The 23,992-nt window shown below is 42.4% G+C and overlaps 1 pseudogene; it reads right to left on the reverse strand.

Annotated features, from left to right (window-relative positions):
- Positions 1–22,272: 22,272 nt before the first annotated feature.
- Positions 22,273–23,208, reverse strand: LOC134337401 (sin3 histone deacetylase corepressor complex component SDS3-like; annotated as a pseudogene).
- Between the last annotated feature and the right edge of the window lie 784 nt (positions 23,209–23,992).

Here is a 23,992-nt window from a genome sequence, read left to right on the forward strand (position 1 = left end):
TGAAATGACGGAACAGACTCGATGGGCCAAATGGCCTAATTCTGCTCCTATATCTTATGGTCTTAACTATACCTGCAGTGTTCAGCTTAGATAGATCTAGTGGTATGCTGGTTAGATCATCAGATCACCTCTTACAATGCTTCAGCTGATCACCTCCTTTGCTACCTCTAACCAACTTTTAAACCGTTTTGCACTTTACCTCCCAGAAGGTCAATACTGAGTCATCTGACTGTGTTAATCAGACTCTGCAGATGAAAAACACCAAATAAAGTTTACTTTAATCACTTTCAATTTGTCATAATGTTATTCTTCCAACAAAAAACACTGTTGCTAAGCCCTACGCAATCAGAATCAGACTCAGGTTTATTATCACTGGCAGATGTTATAAAACTTGTTGTTTTACAACAGTAATACATTACAATATATAATAATAAAAAGCTATAAAGGACAATAAGAAATATATATATAAATAAATTAAGTAGTGCAAAAAGAGCAAAAAAAGTCGTGGTAATGTTCATGGGTTCATTGTCCATTCAGAAATCTGACAGTGGGGGGTAAGAAGTTGTTCCTGAAATGTAGAGTGTGTATTTTCAGGCTTCTGTACCTCCTCCTTTTGTGGTAGCAATGCAAAGACAGTATGAGTAATGATGGTCGTTAATGACAGTGCCACCTTTTGAAGGTGTCCTCGATGCTGGAAGGCTAGTCCCCCTGAGGGAGCTGGCTGAGTTTACAACTTTCTGCAGCTTTTTCTGATTCTGTGCAGTGGCCCCTCCATATAGACAGTGATGCAACCAGTTAGAATGCCCATCACAGTCCATCTGTAGAAATGTGCAAGAATCTTTAGTGACATGCCAATTCTCCTCAGACACCGAATGAAATATAGTCAATGTCATGCTTTCTTTGTAATTGCATCAATATAAATGACTTAGAACTCAAAATTATTTACTATTTTCACATAAAATTAAACACATGAGGTGCTAAAAATAAAATGCATTTGCTATTTAAGTCTCCAAGCATCAAGTACCCAGATGATGAATTGATACACTCCCTGTGAAACTGCAATGTAATTACAATGTGGACCTTATGCATAAAACATGTCACAACAACAGGCATGCCCTGAACCTATACTACTTAAAGGCATATTGAACTCCATCTGCTACTCTCAGTGCTCCACCCAACTCTGCATTCTGTTTTTCAACCCACTGTAACTGCAAAACATTTTACTCTATCCACAGCACCTCTAATCTTCGGGTCATCGGTAAACTTAGTAACCCATCCCTTCACTTCCTCATCCAAATCACAAAGAGCAGGGGTCTCAGAACAGATCCCTGTGTAACACTGCTATCTACTGACCTCCAAGCAAAATATACCCCATCTACTACCACCATCTACCCTTGGTAGGCAGGCTAATTGTAAATCATGCAGCCAAGATTCCATGGTTCCCATGCCTCCTGACTTTCTGAATGAGTCCACTATGGGGAACCTTGTCAATGTCTTACTAGAACCTATATGTACTACATCTACTGCTCTACATTCATCAACTTCCTTTGTCACCTCTTTGTGACTCATAATGTTGACTCTTCAGTTAGTATCTGGCAAGGAAGCTTGAGATCTCTTGGAGGTCACATCAAATCTTCTTTATTCACTGGCATTAGCACTAGCCATTTCCAGTTTAGCAGGCAACGTGAAGATAACATAGTCCTAGAATTTCAACTAGGTAACAAATGAGTGGTTCTATAGTTGCATCTTGAAGCATCAATGGTATTATCTTCTTCATTTACCAATGTCTTCCTCTGCAACTGAAGCCAAAGCCTGCAATAGTTCTGGTGGAATCCAGTAGCAATGCCTCTGGAAATGCTCCCCAGAGAGCTCCCATAGATGGTTGACCATTGTATCCAACAATGACAAGCGACCTGTGCAGGAGAGTTTTTAAAGTGGAAAGGTCATTACACTGGGACAGTTCCACTCCTTTGACCTCATAAGTCTGATATGAATAATTGTCATAAACTGAGGTCTTCCTTGGTTGTAGTGGATGACCATGATATGTTCTGTGCATTGTCATGGCCTTCACTCTCTACAAAACATTGCAGAACTACCTTCCCGGCTGTTGAATCTCACCATTGATCTCATCTGCCCAGTCTGCCGGAGCTGACTTCACATGCTAGAACAGGCACGTCTCTATCTCACCAGGGTATAAGGCCGCTGGCTGCCCTCTCCTGGTTTAGCCCATCTGGCAAAGCAGTGTACCAGGGTGTGGGTGCTGTCGCATGCAAACAGCTGCTTGGAGCCACAGGTGAGAGCAGTGTCCAGTGGGGATAAAAGGTGAGTGAGCTGCCCTGGAAAGAACATAAGCCCCTTCATAAGACATGCTACCTCTCCCTGGACACTGCATACAGTCTATAGTAGTATAACTCATTCAGAATAGGATGGTGTAATCAAGGCAAACATTTTGAATCTCCTGAACATTCACCACTATAACGCATTGACTGATCTGCTCCCTCCGCAGGCTGGAGGGTTACAGATCAGTGGCTAAACCCTGTGGAAACTTCCTTCCCGTTAGATAGGAAAGATAAACTGTTCCACATTTACAACGAGCAATATTTGTCCGATTGTATTTGACCAAGTGCAGGATAGATTCTGAGAGATGCAGTGTCAGTTGATGGTATGATAGCATTAGCGGTTAGTGTAACACTTTACAATGCTAGCAATCCAGGTTCAATTCCCATTGCTGCCCACAAAGAGTTTGTACGTTACCCCTGTGCCCATAAGATATATATAGGAGCAGAATTAGGTCATTTGGCCCATCAAATCTGCTCTGCCATTTCATCATGGCTGATCCAAATTTTCTCTCAGCCCATTTCCTGCCTTCTCCCCATATCCCTTCATGCACTGAACAATCAAGAATCTATCAACCCTTGCCTTAAATATACAAAAAGACTTGGCCTCCGCAGCTGCCTGTGGCAAGCCCTCTGGCTAAAGAAATTCCTTCTCATCTCCATTCTAAAAGGACACCCTTCTATTCTGAGGCTGTGTCTTCCGGTCTTAATCTCTCCCACCACAGAAAATATTCTCTCCACATCCACCCTATCAAGGTCTTTCACCATTTCATAGTTTTCCAATGAGGTCACCTCTCATTCTTCTGAATTCTAGGGAATAGAGGCTCAGAGCCATCAAACGCTCTTCATATGGCAAGCCATTCAATCCTGGAATCATTTTTGTAAACCTCCTTAGAACCCTCTCTAGTTTCAGCACATCCTTTCTAACATAAGAGGCCCACAACTGTTCACAATATTCCAAGTGGTGCCTTACCAGTGCTTTATAAAGTCTGGAATAATTTACATATTACTATTTAATTATTTATGGTTTTATTACTACTTAATTATTTATGGTGCAACTGTAACGAAAACCAATTTCCGTCAGGATCAATAAAGTATGACTATGACTATGACATTACATCCTTGCTTTTATATGGTAGTCCTCTTAAAAGGAATGCTAACATCACATTTGTTTTCCTCACCACAGACTCAACCTGCAAATTAACCTTTAGGGAATCCTGCACAAGGACTCCCAAGAATCTTTGCACCTCAGTTGTTAAGTATTTTCACTCCATGTAGAAAATAGTCAGCCCTTTAATTTCTTCTACCAATGTGCATGACCGTACATTTCCTGACACTGTATTCCATCTGCAACTTCTTTGTCCATTCTCCTAATCAGTCTTAATCCACCTGCAACCTTTCTACTTCCTCAAAACTACCTGCCCCTGCACTATCTTCATAGTGTCTGCAAAATGAGGGAGGGAGGAAAAGATGGCGACACGACGCAGCACGCGCGGCCATTCTAAATGAATATCAATATGTGTAAATAGGGGTGCCATGCATCAATCCGGATTTGATGGGGACTGCCGTGAAAGCGCAGAGGCACATCTGGATTAACTTCTGAAATGCCTGCTTCGCTGCCGCTGCTACTGTGCAATCCAGAATCTCTGGAGACGAAGGCCCCAAATCCTCGACTTTGCGTATCACCTGTTGCCAGGGCCGGGGTCGAAACGCTCAGCAGAGATGGTGCTTGGTGCTCAGTGTCAAATAGATGGTCGGAGGCTCGGAGTTTTTCGGACAGACTCGGAGTCGGACTGTGGTCGGATGCTTCCGGGATGCTGCATCGGCAAGTTGGCGGCGCTGGAGGTTTACTGTCTGCGTGAGATGATGGGACTTTCGAGAGACTCTGAGATTTTTAAAGTGCCATGGTCTGTTCTTATCAAATTACGGTATTGCTTTGCACTGTTGTAACTATATGTTATAATTATGTGGTTTTTGTTAGTTCTTAAGTTGGTTTGTCATGTGTTTTCATGATAGCATTCTGGAAAAACATTTTTATCATTTCTTAATGCATGCATTACTAAATGACAATAAAAGGGGACTACGTGTCCTCATAATCATAATCATAACTTTGCAACAAGGCCATTAATTCCATCGGTCCACGTAAAAAGAATTGGTCCCAATGCAGACCACTGTGGAACACCACTAGTCTCCAGCAGCCCACCAGAACAGGCTGTCTTTATTCCCAGTCTTTGTCTCCTACCAATTAGCCACTGCTTCATCAATGCTAGAATCTTTTCTGTAATACCACGGGCTTTTAGCTTGTTAAGCAACCTCATATCTGGCACCTTGTCATAAGTCTTCTGAAATGCATGTACACAACATCAACCAATTCTCCTTTGTCTATCCTGTTTGTTATTTCTTCAAATAATTCCAACAGATATGTCAGGCAAGATATTCTCTTGAGGAAAACACACTGATTACAGCCTATCTTATCATGTACCTCCAAGTACCCTGAGATCTCATCCTTAATAATCGACTCCAAAATCTTCCTAACCACTGAGGTCAGGCTAACTGGCCTATAGTTTCTTTTCTTCTGTCTCTCTCCTTTCTTGAAGAGTGGAGTGACATTTGCAACTTTCTAGTCTTCTGGAACAATTCCAGAATCTAGCGATTGGTAAAGATCATGGCTAACACCTCCATGATCTCTTCAGACACTGCTTTCAGTACACCATCTGCTCTTGTCTACCTTCAGACCTTTCAGTTTCCTGGGTACCTTCTCTCTAGTTATGGTAACTTCAAACACTTCATAACGACCGACACCTTGGACTTCTACCATGCTACTATTGTCTTCCACAGTGAAGACTGATGTAAAATACTTAATCAGTTCATCCACCACCTCCTTGTTCCCCATTATTACATCACCAGCATTGTTTCCCAGCAGTCCAATATCCAAACTCATTTCTCTTTTACACTTTATGTATCTAAAGAAAATTTTGGTATCCTCTTTAATATTATTGGCTAGCTTACTTTCGTCTTCCATCTTTATCTTCTTAATTACTTTTTTTAGTTGCCTTCTGTTGGTTCTTAAAAGCTTATTAATCCTTCAACTTCCCATTAATCTTTGTTCTATTATATGTATTCCCTTTGGCTTTTATGTTGACTTTGCCTTCTCTTGTTAGCTACAGTGTGTCCTCTTGTCTTTAGAACATTTCTTCCTCTTTGGGATGTATAAATCCTGTGCCTTCTGATTTGCTTCCAGAAATTCCAGCCATTGCTGCTCTGTCATCATCCCTGCCAGTGTTCTTTTCCAATGTATTATGGCCAGCTCCTCTGTAATTCCCGTTACTTCACTATAACACTGACACATCTGACTTTAGCTTCTCCTTCTCAAATCTGTGTGAATTCAATCACATTAAGATCACATTCCCCTAAGGGTCCTTTACCTTAAGCTCTCTAATCAATTCTGGTTCATTGCACAACACCCAATCAAGATTAGCTGGTTCCCTAGTGGGCTCAGCCACAAGCTGCTCTAAAAAAACTATCTTGTAGGCACACTAGGAATTCCTCCTCCTGGAATCCAGCACCAATCTGATTTTCCCATCTACCTGCATATTGAAATTCCCCATGATTCTTGTAACATTGCCCTTTTTGCATGCATTTTCTATTTTCTGCTGTAATATGTAGACCACATCCTTATGACTGTTTGGGGTCTGTATACAACTTCCTTAGCTCTATCCACAATGATTCAACACTGTCCTACCCTAAGTCAGCTCTTTCTAATGATTTGATTTAATTTTTTTACTAAGAGAGCAAACTGCCCATACTGCTTCCTGCCAATGTGTATCCTTGGATATAAGCTCCCAGCTATAATCTTCTTTCAGCCATAATTCAGTGATGCCTACAACATCATACAGGCCAATCTGCAACAATGCTCCAAGTTTATTTACCTTACTTCATGTAGTGAGTGCATTCAAATATAACACCTTCAGTCATGTTTTCACCCTTTCAATTCTGTCTACCTTTTACATTGCAACTCATTCTGTTGACTGCAATTTCACCCGACCAACAGCCTCTCCTCACTACATATTGCTCCTGTTTGTAAACGGGCTACCTCATCTTCAGTACTATCATCCAACTTTCATACGATACCTTGCATGGAAATGTACTAAGCTGAGGACACGAGACGTACAATGCTGAAACTTTTGATATCTAACTTTGTTTGAGGTCTTACCAACATCTGCCTCCACAACCCTTTCACTACTGTTCTGCCACTCTGGTTCCCATCCCTTGTAACTCTAGCTTAAACCCCACCGTGCAGCATCAACAAACCTTCCTGCTAGGATATTAGGCCCCTCCAGTTCAGGTGCAAACCATCTCGTCTGCACAGACTGCATCTTCCGTGACAGAGAGGCCAATGATCTGAAAATCTCAGCAGACCAGGCAGCATCTACAGAAAAAAAGTACAGTCGATGTTTCAGGGCAAAGCCCTTCGGCAGACTGAAGAAAAAAAGCTGAGGAGTAGATTTAAAAGTAGGGGGAGGGGAGAGAGAAACACCAGGTGATAGGTGAAACCTGAAGGGGGAGGGATGAAATAAAGAGCCGGGAAGTTCGTTGGTGAAAGAAACAGAAGGTCATGGAAGAAAGGAAGGGGGGAGGAGCACCAGAGGGACTCACTTGTGAGTCTGTTGGGGTCATATATTGTGTACGGTGCTCTTGGTGTGGCCTCCCGTATATCAGTAAGACCTGACGTAGACTGGGAGACCGCTTTGACGAGCACCTACCCTCTGTCCACCAGAAAAAGTGGGACCTCCCCGTGGCCACCCAATTTAATTCCACTTCCCATTCCCATTTTAATATGTATCCATGGCCTCCTCCGCTATCGTGATGAGGCCACACTTAGGTTGGAGGAACAACGCCTCAGAATATTCTGTTTGGGTAGTCTCCAACCTGATGGCATGAACTTCCGGTAATGCCACCCCACTCTCCTCTTCACCATTTCCCATCCCCTTTTCCCTCTCTCACCTTATCTCCTCGCCCAACCAACGCCTCCCTCTGGTGCTCCTCCCCCCTTTTCTTTCTTCCATGGCCTTCTGTCTCTTTCACCAATCAACTTCCCAGCTCTTAACTTCATCCCTCCCCTTTCAGGTTTCATCTATCACCTTGTGTTTCTCTCTCCCCTCCTCAGCGTTTTTTCTCCAGTCCTGCTGAAGGGTTTCGACCCAAAATGTCGACTGTACATTTTTTATATAGATGTTGCCGGGCCTGCTGAGTTCCTCCATCATTTTATGTGTGTTGCTTGGATTTCCAGATTTTCTCTTGCTTGTGATCCAAAAATCTTATACCAACTCCTTAGCCATGTATTAAACTGTATAATCTTCCTAGTTCTGGCCTCACTAGCACATAGCACAGGTAGCAATCCTGAGATCACAACTCTGGAACTCCTGCCCTTTAACTTAGCACCTAACTCCCTATGCAGAACTTTTCACTCATCCTACCGATGTCATTGGTACCTACATGGACCACAATTTCTAGCTGTTCACTCTCCCACTTAAGAATGCTGAGGACTGGATCTGAGATATCCCGGGTCCTGGCACCCAGGAGGCATCGTACTGTCTGGGAATCTCGTTCTTGCCACAAAACCTCCTGTCCATTCCCCTAACTAACAAATCCCCTATCACCTCTGCATGCCTCTTCTTCCCACTTCCTTTTCTGAGTTGCAGAACCAGACTCTGTACAAGACCTGACTACTGTGAGTTTCCTGTTTGGTCAATCCTCCCAAGTAGTATCCGAAATGGGGGGATGGCCACAGGGGTACTCTGCACTGGCTCCTTAACCTTTTCCTCCTTTATGACTATCACCCAGTCTCATGTGTCCTGCACCTTCAGTGTAACTATCTATCTATCACCCTCAGCCTCTCAAATGATCCAGATTTCATCCAGTTCCAGCTCCAACTCCTGAACACGGATTGTTAGAAGCTGCAGCTGGATGCACTTCTTGCAGTTGTAGTCGTCAGGGACTTTGGGGGTCTCCCTGCCATGGAGGTTTCCTCTACATGATCCAGTTTCCTTCCAAACTCATACAGGTTAGGGTTAGTAAGTTGTGGCTATACTATGTTGGTGTTAGAAGCATGGCGACACATGCGAGCTTCCCCCAGCACACCCTAGGACTATGTCGGGCGTTGACGCAAAGGACACATTTCACAATATGTTTCAATGCTTCAACGTACGTGTGACAAATAAAGCCAATCTAATCTCATCCTTTCCTGCACAGGGTTTGGTGAAGGTTCTCTGCTTCCTCAGTACTCACTTGTTCCTTGTATGGGTTCCAGCCAAAGAAATAGCTGTAGTATGACTTCCTTTACCAAAAAGCTTATGGTGTGGGTTCTTCTACAATTTCATGGCCAGTCAATTTCAATATCCAAATATCTGTCCAAAATAGTCAACACTGGTCACTACCAATAAAAACAAAGCTAATTCTGCACAACAGTTCTGGCCTTACCTTGTTAATGACAAGCACGTTGGTCCTTCCAGCATGGAATAAAGGAATTTGTCATTTTTATACGTGAGGAAAACCTCCACAACACAAACAAACATGAGATCAAAAACTCTTGTTGTTGCAAATATTAATTAATCAAATTCAAAGTCAAATTTATTGAAGTACGTTTGTATATATACAGTACTGTATGTTACCATATACTACCTCGAGATGGATTTTTTGCAGACATTTACAGGTAAGTGAAGAAACACAATAGAATTTATGAAGACTCTAAATAAACAAAGACTGACAAACAACTAATATGCAAAAAAAGGCAAATTCTATAAATAAAAAAATACTGAGAACATGAGCTGGAGAGTTCTTGAAAATGAATCAGTAGGTTGTAAAATCATTTCAGACCTGAGGTGATTAAAGCTATCCACTATGATTCAGGAGCCTGTTGGTTGAAAGATAATAATTGTCCCTGAACCTAAGGTTTCTGTACCTCCAGCCTGATGGTAGCAGTGAGAAGAAAGCACACAGTTACTCTAAAAGCAGCACCCAAACCTGTGACCCTCCCCTCAAATAAGGCCAGGCAGTAGGCACTGTGGTTCTCCTCTACCTGCCAGATTGTTATGATGTGTTCGTTGCTAACACAAATGACGCATTTCACTGCATGTTTCGGTGTACAGGTGATAAATGAATCTGCATCTGAATCTGAACCATCTTGACTTGAAAATGGATCTGTGCTCTGACACCAATGCTGGGTTTAAATCCTGGGGCCCCCTACCAAACAGCAGTGCAGAATTACTTTCACATTCAAAGTAAGTGCATTTATTATCTAAGTACGTGTACCATATACAACCTTCTGATTCACATGATCCTCTGATAGACTGCAGCAGTTCAAGAAAATGGTTCAACAACAGCTTCATAAGAGAAATCTGGGATGACCTATACATAAACTCACTGTCAAGGACTCCATCTCATGTTCTCGTTATTTATTGCTATTTACTTATATTTGCACTTGCACAGTTTGCTGTTTTCTGAATGCTGGTTGAACACCCTAGTTGAGCAGTCTTACTGCTTTCATTTTAGAGGATCTGTTCTGGGTCCTGCATGTAAGTGCCATTATAAAGAAAGTATGGCAATACCTCTACAGGGGGAAATCTGCAGATGCTGGAATTTCAAGCAACACACACAAAAAATGCTGGTGAATGCAGCAGGCCGGGCAGCATCTATAGGAAGAGGTACAGTCGACGTTTTGGGCCAAAACCCTTCGTCAGGACTAACTGAAAGAAGAGATAGTAAGGGATTTGAAAGTGGGAGGGGGGAGGGGGAGGATCCGAAATGATAGGAGAAGACAGGAGGGGGAGGGATGGAGCTAAGAGCTGGAAAGTTGATTGGCAAAAGGGATACAAAGCTGGAGAAGGGAGAGGATCATAGGACGGGAGAAAGAAAGGGGGAGGGGAGCCCAGAGGATGGGCAAGGAGTTATAGTGAGAGGGACAGAGGGAGAAAAAAGAGAAAAAATAATAAATAAATAAATGGATGAATGAATGAATGAATAAAGGATGGGGTACGAAGGGGGAGGTGGGGCATTAACAGAAGTTAGAGAAGTCAATGTTCATGCCATCAGGTTGGAGGCTACCCAGATGGAAAATAAGGTGTTGTTCCTCCAACCTGAGTGTGGCTTCATCTTGACAGTAGAGGAGGCCGTGGATAGACGTATCAGAATAGGAATGGGACATGGAGTTAAAATGTGTGGCCACTGGGAGATCCTGCTTTCTCTGGCAGACAGAGCACAGGTGTTCAGCAAAACGGTCTCCCAGTCTGCGTCGGATCTCGCCAATATATAGAAGGCCGCATCAGGAGCACCGGACGCAGTATATCACCCCAGCCGACTCACAGGTGAAGTGTCGCCTCACCTAGAAGGATTGTCTGGGGCCCTGAATGGTGGTGAGGGAGGAAGTGTAAGGGCATGTGTAGCACTTGTTCCGCTTACAAGGATAAGTGCCGGGAGGGAGATCAGTGGGAAGGGATGGGGGGTATGAATGGACAAGGGAGTCGCCTAGGGAGCGTTCCCTGCAGGAAGCAGAAAGTGGGGGGGATGGAAAGATGTTCTTAGTGGTGGGATCCCGTTGGAGGTGGCAGAAGTTACGGAGAATTATATGTTGGATCCAGAGGCTGGTGGGGTGGTAGGTGAGGACAAGGGGAACCCTATTCCTAGTGGAATGGTGGGAGGACGGGGTGATATACTGCGACACTTCACCTGTGAGTCAACTGGGGTGATATACTGCGTCTGGTGCTCCCGATGTGACCTTCTATAAATTGGCGAGCCCCGACACAGGCTGGGAGACCGTTTCGCTGAACACCTACGCTCTGTCCGCCAGAAAAAGCAGAATCTCCCAGTGGCTACGCATTTTAATTCCACGTCCCATTCCCATTCTGATATGTTTATCTATGGCCTCCTCTACTGTCAAGATGAAGCCACACTCAGGTGGGAGGAACAACACCTTATATTCCGCCTGGGTAGCCTCCAACCTGATGGCATGAACATTGACTTCTCTAACTTCCATTAATGCCCCACCTCCCTGTCGTACCCCAGCCCTTACTTATTTATTTATTCTCTCTCTCTCTCTCTTTTTAATCCCTCCGTCCCTCTCACTATAACTCCTTGCCCATCCTCTGGGCTCCCCTCCCCCTTTCTTTCTCCCTAGGCCTCCCGTCCCATGATCCTCTCCCTTCTCCAGTCTTGTATCCCTTTTGCCAATCAACTTTCCAGCTCTTAGCTCCATCCGTCCTCCTCCTGTCTTCTCCTATCATTTTGGATCTCCCCCTCCCCTCCCACTTTCAAATCTCTTACTACCTCTTCTTTCAGTTAGTCCTGATGAAGGGTCTCGACCCGAAATGTCGACTGTACCTCCTCCCATAGATGCTGCCTGGCCTGCTGCGTTCACCAGCATTTTTTGTGTGTGTTGATGGCAATACCTCTACTTTCTTAGAAGTTAGTGAAGATTCAGCTGACATCTAAAACTTTGACAAACATCTATAGATGTGTGGTTGAGAGTATAGTCACTGAAAGCATCACAGTTTTGTATGGAAATACCAATGCCCCTGAACGGAAATTCCTACAAAGATTACTGGAGTAGCCCATTCCATCTCGGGTAAAGTCCTCCCCACCAACAAAGAGTAGCGTCCATCATTCCCTCATTAGGGACCCTTACCACCCAGGTCATGCTCTCTTCTTGCTGCTGCCATCAGGAATAAGGTACAGAAGCCTCACTCAACTCACTTGCCCCAACACTGAACTGTTCCCACAACCTATGGACTCACTTTCAAGGACTCTTCATCTCATGTTCTCGATATTTATTGCTTTTTTTTTTAAATTTTGTATTTGCACAGTTTGTTGTCTTTTACAGATTGATTGCTTGTTCATCCTGTTGAGTAGAGATTTTCATTGATTCTATTATTATTCTTGGATTTACCAAGTTTGCCCACAAGAAAATAATTCTTAAGAGTTGTATACATACTTCGATAATAAATTTACTTTGAACTTTGAAATCATTCAAGTTCTTTAAAGTCGTAAATCAACCTTAACAGAAGAAACTCTGAAGTTATCAGCCTCTAGTCATGTTTCATTTTTAAATATTACAGTACAAAGATTACAACACAACCACGTGTAGAGAGATGGTGATGCTTTCAAGGTGATACTTCTCAGTTTCTGATGATTGCATTACGTTAACTTGAACAGCATTAAGCTTGTTGTGCGATGTCTCCGTTCTTCAGTGGCAACTCGTAAGGTTTCAATAATAAAAATTTAATGGATAGGTTGCAGCCATGTGAATTTCTTTGTATGTTTGAATGCATTAACTCTGAGCTGTAAGAAACATTTGAGGAAAAATGTTCATGAAATATTTTTTGGACTCACCCCAAAACTCAACTGTCTCTACAACCTATGGACTCTCTTTCAAGGACTCTTCATCTCATGTTGTCGATATTTATCGCTTGTTTGTTTATTTATTTATTATTATTTTGTTTGATTTTTTAGTTTCTTTGTATTTACTGTAAATACCTACAAGAAAATTAATCTAAGAGTTGTATATGATGACACATATGTATTTTGATATAAATTTAGCTTGAAGCTAAACCTGTCGTTTTAGTTCTCAAAAACTATTTTCATTTTTTTCAATTTTGAATAAAGAAATTAACAAAGCATGTTCATTTTTCCGTAGCCCTTTGGGGAGGTTTCTCTATGACCAAAGACTAATGGAATTTTCCATTATTTGCAGATGGAAAAAATGAAAAGAAACTTATCAGTAAATGTATTGCAACTTAACTGATGTTTCTATGAACCAAACAACAATGGAAAATCATATCAAACTCACACAACTGTCTTGAAATCTTCTAAAATTGGTTTTAAAATGATTGCAGTGGAAGGAAGAATTTTTTCTTTATCAATATGTTTTTAATTTATCTGTATACACATTAAAAAAGAAAGAAGATGCACTAATTAGACAAACTTTGAAAGTAAGAGCATCAAATATAAACATAAAAAACTGTGTCAGGGTTGCCAGCTCAGGTGCATACACTTCATTAAGCTTTATTACACATAAGAGGTAAAAGTTTAATCACACAAGCAAACACACTCTAAAATGCACTGGGTACTGCACTTCTGACTTGCCACCTTCCTCTCACCATGATCACACTTGCACAAGCACCAGCTAGAAATCCTATTGGCTCAAGAGACAATATTGAATTACTGTCTGAAACTCGCATTCACAAGCTCTGATCTAGATAATTCCAATGGAGATGTTTAGAGGCAAAGATTCAAAGTGCATTGATTCTCAAAGTATGTATGCAGGATGCAACCCTGAGATTCATCTTTCCACAGTCAGCCACAAAACAAAGAAACACCATGGAATCCATTCAAGAAAACATCACCTAACACCCAATGTGTGAAAAAAGAGCAAATTGTGCAAACAGCAAAATGAGCAAAATACACAGAATATAAAACATTAAACCACATTGAAACAGTCTAAAAATGTTCAGTTTCATCTCAGTTCAGGGCAACTTAGCGCTGTCTTTTGTTGCCTGCAGGCCACAGAGCCAGTCCACCCCAGTCAAAATTGCACAAAGTAGCAATTAAAAAGGAGTAACCAGAACCAAGAAACACATCATAACTTGAACTGTAGAGTCCATTCCACAAACCCATCAATCAAACATTGACCAAGACCCATGACTCTGGCACCATCCTCTGGGAACAGCGAGCAAGACTAAGAGAGAAAGACCATTCACACGCAGGAATCTTCTTCTGGCAGCAGCAAGTGAGAGGGAAGGAGAGATTGGTCAAACACGGGCAGAGGGTGCTGAACACCCACTTGACTTCCGCTCTTGCCCTCGTTGATTTCAATTTTGCTTGACACTTTATTTGGTGAGATCAGCGACAAACAGAGTCTATCATGATTTCCAGGTTTCTTCGCCTTCAGGCTGCACAAAACCTTACCAAAATCTCAGATCACTCAATTGACCCAAAAATACACCATCAAAATGTAAATCATAAGTTCTAATCTTAGTAGAATAATTATACTTGAAAGAAGAATTAAAATAAGTAGTTTCATGAACTGTCTGAAGGACTTTGCTTTGTTTGCTGGCTCCATCTTCTTCAGAGATAAATCTTCAGGAAATAAATGAGATAAATCAGTACAAGAATCTATAGACAGTTGGAAGGTCATAAACCAATTCTGACACAGAGATTCAGAATCAGAATCAGGTTTATTATCACTGACATATTATGGTTTAATTTGTTGTTTTTGTGGCAGCAGTGTAAGACAAAAATTACTATGTTACAATAAAAAATAAAGTAATTAAATACTGCAAGTGGAATAGCGAAATAGTGCTTATAAGTTCATAGATCATTCATAAATCTAATGGCAGAGAGGAAGAAGCTGTTTGCATCTTCAGGCTCCTGTAGCTCCACCCTGATGGTAGTAATGAGAAGAGGGAACGACCTGGATAGTAGGGGTCTTTAATGATGGATACTGTGTCTTCTTCAGGCGCAGCGTTTTGAAGATGTCCTCATGATGTGGTTAGCTGAGTGTACAACCCTCTGCAGTCTCTTTCAGTCCTATGCAGTAGAGCCTCCATACCAGGCATTGATGGTCATAATGCACTCCACATTACATCTGTAGAAACTTGCTAGTCTTTAGTGACATGTCAAATTTCCTTACACTCCCAATGAAGTATAGCATCATGATTGCATCAATATGTTGGGCTTAGGATAGATCCATTGAGATGTTGATGCCCAAGAACTTGAAGTTGCTCACCCTTTCCATTGCTGAACCCTCAGTGAGGACTGGTGTGTGTTCCCACAACAAATGAGAACTTTAAAGGTTCAGGTTGCAGGCAAAGTGCTTGCGACTCTTCAGCAATTGTAAAACGTAGAATGGAGCATTAGAACAATACAGCAGGGCTACAGGCTCTTCAGCCGTAATGTCTGCACCGAGTATAATGTAAGTTAAAAGCAGGATTTCCCAGTGGCCAACCATTTCAATTATAATCCCCATTCTCTTTCCAACATGTAGGTCCGTGGCCTCTTCTGGCACGAAGAGGTCACTCTCACGTTGGAAGAGCAATACCTTATATTCTGTCTAGGTAGCCTCCAACATGATGGTATGAACATCCATTTCTCCAACTTTCTGTAACTGTTTCCACCTCCCCTTTCCCTCTTCTTTATTTCCTCTCTCTGCACCCCCTCCCCCTTACCTCTTCTCCTCACCTGTCTATCACTTCCCCTGGTGCACATCTTCCTTCCCTTTCTCCCAATGCCCACACTCCTCTCCTATCAGACCCCTTCTTCTCCAGCCCTTTACCTTTTCGACCTATCAGTTCCCAACTTCTTGCCTCACCTCCCTCCCCACCCACCTCTACCACCTTCTAGCTTGCACTCCTTCCCCTCCCCCCACCTTCATATTCTGGTATCTTCCCCTTTCCTTTCCAATTCTGATGAAGGGTTTTGGCCCAAAATGTTGGCTACTTATTTCCTTCTATACATACTGTGTGACCTGCAAGTTCCTCCACTGTTTTGTGTGTGTTGCTTGAATTAAACTAATCCTCTTGTGTGTACATAATTCACACCCCTCTATCTCTTGCATATTCATGTATTAACAGCATCTTTCAAGCCATCAAGCCATTATCACCACTAACCTCCAAAAGCAGAAATGACAGAGGTGTAACTTGGCTGGTGGTATACAGCTAATTCTGGAGTCTTCGGTGCCCCGGCCTTTTACTAAAATTTGTACAATATTAAAACAGATAACCAAAAATTTGCAAGCCATACTGGTTGGTTTTTTGATTTGATATGTTACAATTCCAAGTAATTTCGAAAGTTATGAATCACGGATGAAGTCTACAGAAATGCTAATCACATTGTGTTACGCAAAGCTTGGGAATGCAGTACTAATCAGTGTGTCTTATATCACTGTTACATTAAAATCCTAAATTTTCTACTTCATAAAAGATCTGCAATGTAAAATTTACAGCTTCTAAATATGCAAATTATCTTTAGCTCAATTGCGTAATTGGTATCTTTCAGCCACACATATGCAAACTTTGCGGCAAAAATCTATTCAAGAAAGTTAATTTGTACAAATGTTTATCTATTCTTTTAAGCCCACAGAAATTTCGAACCCCTTTTGAGATGACATTTATAATGAATCATTATAAACCTCAAGACAAGGGGGTGTTGATGGGGGAGGGGATGGAGTGAACCACAGATATCTAGGTTGTTTGTCTATATTAACTGTATGACATGTTTACAGGCAGAATAAAATGTACTTCCCCAATAATTTCCCCACGAACAGCAAACCCAGGATCCACTATTCTACATGCTTCCCTACCCATTTTGTCTATTCTACAGTATGGTGTTTCACAATGATATTGTCAATTCAAAAGTTTGATTGATGGTGACAAAATAATGAATGCATAATATAGAACTCAAAATTTTTTGGATTTTTTGAATCACTTCTTAATTAGCGTTCATTAAAATTGAATGTAAAATATATAACAGTACAGCACAGAAAAAGGCCTTTCAACCTATGTGTGCACCAATTTATGATGCCAAGCTAATTTAATCCCATCTGCCTGCATGAGGATCATTTCCCTCTATTCCCTGTATATTCATACGTCTAACAGATTGTTCAAGTTCAAGTTTAATTGACATTCAATCATATACACATGAATACAGCCAAAAGAAACGGTGTTTCCTGAGGGCCAAGGTGCAAAACACAGAACCAACAGTCACATACAGCACATATATTTATGATAGCAGAAAAACATACAGTTAGAAACATAGAAAACCTACAGCACAATACAGGCCCTTCAGCCCACAAAGCTGTGCTGAACATGTTCCTACCTTAGAATAAGTAAAGTAAAGGTATCCGTTAGTCTTGCAAGACCATGGATCCGCGCCTGGAAAGTCTTCACTCTCCAGGGCGCAGGCCTGGGCAAGGTTGTATGGAAGACCAGCAGTTGCCCATGCTGCAAGTCTCCCCTCTCCACGACACTGATGTTGTCCAAGGGAAGGGCATTAGGACCATACAGCTTGGCACCAGTGTCGTCGCAGAGCAATGTGTGATTAAGTGCCTTGCTCAAGGACACAACACGTTGCTCGGCTGGTGCTCGAACTCACGACCTTCAGGTCGCTAGTCCAATGCCTTAACCACTTGGCCACGTACCCACACCTAGAACTACCAGGCTTTACCCCGAGCCCTCTATTTTTCTAAGCTCCATTTAGCCATCCAGGAGTCTCTAAAAAGACCCTATTGTTTCCACCTTCACCACCGCCACTGGCAGTCAATTCCATGCACTCACCACTCTCTGCATAAAAAACTTACCCCTGACATCTCCTCTGTACCTACTTCCAAGCACCTTAAAACTGTGCCCTCTCATGCTAGCCATTCCAGCCCTGAGGAAAAGCCTCTGATCATCCACACATAGAAACATAGAAACATAGAAAATAGGTGCAGTAGTCCATTCGGCCCTTCGAGCCTGCACCGCCAATCAGTATGATTATGGCTGATCATCCAACTCAGAACCCTGTACCAGCCTTCCCCCCATACCCCCTGATCCTTTTAGCTACAAGGGCCATATCTAACTCCCTCTTAAATATAGCCAATGAACTGGCCCCAACTGTTTTCCTGTGGCAGAGAATTCCACAGATTCACCACTGTCTGTGTGAAGAAGTTTTTCCTAATCTCAGTCCTAAAAGGCTTCCCCTTTATGAAGTTATCCACTTTGGTGGCAAAAACAGGAAAACAGATTATTATCTGAATGGTGGCCGATTAGGAAAAGGGGAGGTGCAGCAAGACCTGGGTGTCATTACACACCAGTCATTGAAAGTGAGCATACAGGTACAGCAGGCGGTGAAAAAGGCGAATGGTATGCTGGCATTTATAGCAAGAGGATTCGCGTACAGGAGCAGGGAGGTACTACTGCAGTTGTACAAGGCCTTGGTGAGACCACACCTGGAGTATTGTGTGCAGTTTTGGTCCCCTAATCTGAGGAAGGACATCCTTGTCATAGAGGGAGTACAAAGAAGGTTCACCAGATTGATTCCTGGGATGGCAGGACTTTCATATGATGAAAGACTGGATGAACTAGGCTTATACTCCTTGGAAATTAGAAGATTGAGGGGGGATCTGATTGAAACGTATAAAATCCTAAAGGGATTGGACAGGCTAGATGCAGGAAGATTGTTCCCGATGTTGGGGAAGTCCAGAACGAGGGGTCACAGTTTGAGGATAAAGGGGAAGCCTTTTAGGACCGAGATTAGGAAAAACATCTTCACACAGAGAGTGGTGAATCTGTGGAATTCTCTGCCACAGGAAACAGTTGAGGCCAGTTCATTGGCTATATTTAAGAGGGAGTTAGATATGGCCCTTGTGGCTAAAGGGATCAGAGGGTATGGAGGGAAGGCTGGTGCAGGGTTCTGAGTTGGATGATCAGCCATGATCATACTGAATGGCGGTGCAGGCTCGAAGGGCCGAATGGCGTACTCCTGCGCCTATTTTCTATGTTTCTATGTTATCCTCAAACTGTGACCCCTCGTTCTGGACTTCCCCAACATCGGGAACAATCTTCCTGCATCTAGCCTGTCCAATCCCTTTAGGATTTTATATGTTTCAATAAGATTCCCCCCTCAATCTTCTAAATTCCACGAGTATAAGCCTAGTCGATCCAGTCTTTCATCATATGAAAGTCCTGTCATCCCAGGAATCAATTTGGTGAACCTTCTTTGTACTCCCTCTATGGCAAGGATGTCTTTCCTCAGATTAGGGGACCAAAACTGCACACAATACTCCAGGTGTGGTCTCACCAAGGCCTTGTACAACTGCAGTAGTACCTCCCTGCTCCTGTACTCGAATCCTCTTGCTTTGAATGCCAGCATACCATTCGCCTTTTTCACCGCCTGCTGTACCTGCATGCCCACTTTCAATGACTGGTGTATAATGACACCCAGGTCTCGTTGCACCTCCCCTTTTCCTAATCGGCCACCATTCAGATAATAATCTGTTTTCCTGTTTTTGCCACCAAAGTGGATAACCTCACATTTGTCCACATTAAATTGCATCTGCCATGAATTTGCCCACTCACCTAACCTATCCAAGTCACCCTGCATCCTCTTAGCATCCTCCTCACAGCTAACACTGCCGCCCAGCTTCGTGTCATCCGCAAACTTGGAGATGCTGCATTTAATTCCCTCATCTAAGTCATTAATATATATTGTAAACAACTGGGGTCCCAGCACTGAGCCTTGCGGTACCCCACTAGTCACTGCCTGCCATTCTGAAAAGGTCCCGTTTATTCCCACTCTTTGCTTCCTGTCTGCCAACCAATTCTCTATCCACATCAATACCTTACCCCCAATACCGTGTGCTTTAAGTTTGCACACTAATCTCCTGTGTGAGACCTTGTCAAAATCCTTTTGAAAATCCAAATATACCACATCCACTGGTACTCCCCTATCCACTCTACCAGTTACATCCTCAAAAAATTCTATGCCTCTCACACAATCAATGCCTCTCATTATCTTGTACATCTCTATCAGGTCACCTCTCATTCTCCATCGCTTCAACGAGAAAAGGCCGAGTTCACTCAACCTATTCTCATAAGGCATGCTCCCTAATCCAGGCATTTGTTGTCTGAATTGGGGAGCATGTCTTATACAGTTACATAAAATAATTAATATAAAAAATAATCTAGCCTCAGTCCCTGAGTGGCATGGCCTGTAGATTGATGGTGCATGGATGTTATCCTGGAGCCACATTTCTGCCAGAACAAGACCGTAGTTCCTCAATTTGCACAAGCACAACACAAATGAATGCAATCCAGCTTGTCGTGCTTTGTATCTGCTTTAAGTCATTCCCTAGCAGCATATTCCAGGCATCTGCCACCCTCTGTATATATAAAAACATGTATACCTTAACCTTCTATAAAATTTCCCCTTTCAATTTAAATCTATGTCCTCTATATTCCGTCCTGATGATGCCTTCAATAATGTTATATCAGTCACTTCTCAACCTCCAATGCTCCAGCAATAACAGTCAAAGTCTCTCCTTGCTGCTATACTCTCCAATCTAGACAACATTCTGGTAAATTCCTTCTACCCCCTCTCCAAAACCTCCATATCCCTCCTGCAATGCAACCACCAGAACCACACACAATTCTCCAAATACAGCACAGGTGTAACGTAACTTGCCAACTTTTGTATTCAATACCCTGACCCATGAAGGCAAGTGTTCTTTCCATACTATCCACTTTTGTAGCCACTTTAGGGAGCTTGGTGTTACAGCCATAGACCTCCTGACATTTACTGTATACTTTTCTCATGCATTTAAATCCCGAAGTTGCAACCCTCATTATTATTTATTTTCTTTTTATTTAGAGATACGGCACAGAGAGACTCCTCCAGCCCTTTGAGCCGTGCCGCCCAGCAACACACCAACTTAACCCCAGCCTTATAGTAGGACAATTTACAGTGACCAATTAACCTACTAACCAGTACACTTTCGGACTGTGGAAGGAAACCTGAGCATCTGGAGGAAACCCACATGAATATGGGAAGGAACATCCAAAGTTGCTCACAGAGGACACCAGAATTGAACTCCGACACCCCGAGCTGTAACAGCATCACACTAACCACTACACTACCACGTCTGAATTAAACTCCAACTGTTATTTTTCTGCCGAAATTTCCAACCAATCTGTATCCTGCTGAATCCTTTGACAACTTTCCTCACTATCTATAACTCCACTAATTTTTGTGCCTTCTGTAAATCTATTAATCAGACCCCTATACAGTACAGTGCAAAAGTCTTGGATACATCTATATAGCTAGAGTGCCAAGAGTGCACTGTCCTGTGTATGTCAATCTGGAGTGGAAAGTGAATTTGTAAATTTGGTGGGAGCAAGGGATTTTAGGAATGGCAATAGTGGGAGGAGCACCATGGGAGGAGTGTGGGACAGATGGTAGAGAAGGAGTGCCAGGGGTCGGGGTGGCACAGATGCAGATACACCCAACCCAGAAACACCAGGCAAGGTCATTTGATTCCAAACAAATGGCTTATTAATCATTTCAAGATGTCTCTCTGGTGCTTTCTGTTCCCTCCCCTCTCCACACCCCTTTTCCCAATCATGATTCCCCTCTCCCTGCTCTCTTCCCAATCTCAGCCCACAATAAGAGACCCATATCTGAATCCGGTTTATCATCACTCACATGCCATGAAATTTGTTTTTTTTTGTGGCAGCAGGACTGTGCAATACATAAAATTACTACAGTACTGTGCAAAAGTCTTAGGCACCCTATACTGTATATATTCCTAAGACTTTTGCAGAGTATTGTATTTTTATTCAAACCATTAATACATATTGTGTATGTGGCCTGGTTATACAACAATGCTATTAATAAATACGCTGGAGACGGGAGCTAAGTTTCCATGGTTCTTTACTGGTAGAGTCCAAACTTAATACACACATACAGATCAATACGCGCCTAATAGCGCATGCTCAATACGCGCTGAATAGCACATTCAACAACGTGTTACTACAACATAAAGTAGTCCCTTATTATACCGTAGGCTATACGGTACACTCCTCCCCTTTTATTTTAATAGTGTATCAACTTTTTTTTTACTGGGGCACTATGCTAAACAAATATGTTTACCCTTAACATACAAACGCCTACCATTTGTTTACTTAGTAACTTAATAATATCAAGTTATAACAAGCTTTTTTTTTACTTTTAGTCTGAGACCCATTTATAATTCAAGACTCTGGGGAAGGGGGGGGGTCTTCTCTGCCTCTCTGGGTAATATCTGTCAATAAACTTGTTTGTTTTAATGCAGATTTCCATATAAAAGTCATGAAAAGTTGACCTGTGAGCACAGGGAGTTAAGAAGATGTGCGCCTCCAACTTGCTAAGAGTTCTAGGCAGCAGATCGCCTCTGTATAATGAAGACTCCTCTGTGCAGCTGTCCTAGATATGTACACATCTTTGTGCTATCACTTATCTTCCTTACCCATATCTCATTTGTTCCAGCTGAGCTAATTACACTGCCAGTCTTCATATTCTCCTTAGATTCCAAATAGATAGCCTGATCTTTATGATACCATCTCTTATCGTAATATAACTTTCCATCTTCTATTTGTGCTTCATATCTTTGTGCTGGTGATTCAGCAGGAGTGCTGGGAAGAAGCTCAGGAGAAGACGGAGATGCTGGTCTTCTCAGAGATTTAAGTTTATTGAGAGTTCACAGATCTTCCATTATCTGTTCATCTGTTAACAAGTAATTTAGCTGCGCAGGTGCAGGTTTTCATCTTTTGGCTGTAATTGGAACAGGATCATTAGGTCTCCTCCTTAGTTTCCTAGTCATTATTGGCTTTACCTCCATAGAATCTCCTGTGAGTTCCATTGTTAGCCTCTCATTCTCAATCACCTTTTTCTTTTCTACTAACTCAATCTTTTTATCTTCAAATTCCTTCACTACTGCTTTCTTCTCTTTAATATAATTCCTTTCCACTTGTTCTGTCTCCAGTTGCAGAAAAAGCACTGCATTTCATATTCTTTCCTTGTTTTATTGATCTAGTTTCTTCATCCTTTTTTGATACTCCTGCAAAGTGCCTTCCTGTAACTGCTGTAGTTGTCTCTTGAGAGATGTCAATTTCTCCTGGTGCATCTGCTCTTTTACTTCCAAGTAGTATTCATCATCCTGCTTATTGGCAATATCTGTCTCCCTTGCATCCTCTGTATCTTCATTCGAGTCGCGGCCACAGATACTGTGGTCGTCCTCATCGTCGACGCTGTCTAGCTCCTCCTCATCGTTGTAATAGTCCACAATGGGTGAGAATAGAGCTGCGGACATCTTCCCCGCTGAGCTGCCCACCTTTGTTGACACATCTAGTGCCTTGATGGTGTGTCAATTCAACTGGATTTTCCTAAGCCATTCACGTCCCAGTAATGGTGGTCCTCCATTTTTCAGTACATAGAGGTTCAGCTGTTGTGTTTTGTCTCCGTAGATCACTGTCACTTTAATTTTGCCTTTGGGACGCATTTTCTGTCCTGTGCAAGTCTTCAGCAGTAGTTTAGTTCGTTTCAGAGGTATGTGAGAAAACAGTTGTTTGTAGTTGTGTACAGAGATCACTGTTAAAGTAGAGCCTGTGTCCAACTCTGTTTTCAGTCTCATGCCCACCACTTGTGGAGTGATCCTTATTATTCTTCGATCATCTGACTTTTTCATGCTGTGAAGTTGCAGACAAGACAATTCACTTTCGTCTGAGTCGTTTTCATCAAAACTGCTTTCTTCCATTTTGTGTACATTGTTGTATTTTCCTTTCTGGGGTTTCTTGTTTCTCTGTATTTTGTCCTTTTCTGCTGTTGACTAGCTTTGCATGCTCTGCCAGTATGGCCCAGTTTGCCATAGTTTCTGCATTCTTTGTCTTTAAACCAACAGTCATCAGGTTCATGTGACATGCTCCCATAACGGTAACATTGTTTACTAGCTTTGCATACTCTGCCAATGTGGCCCTGTTTGCCACAGTTCCTGCATTCTTTGTCTTTAAACCAACAGTCATCAGGGTCATGTGATGTGTTCCACGTAAGTGGCGGGAGGAGAAGATGGCGGTGCGACGCAGCTCACAGCCGCCACT

The sequence above is a fragment of the Mobula hypostoma genome, chromosome 24 (assembly GCF_963921235.1).
Source record: "Mobula hypostoma chromosome 24, sMobHyp1.1, whole genome shotgun sequence".
In the NCBI taxonomy this organism is placed as follows: domain Eukaryota; kingdom Metazoa; phylum Chordata; class Chondrichthyes; order Myliobatiformes; family Myliobatidae; genus Mobula; species Mobula hypostoma.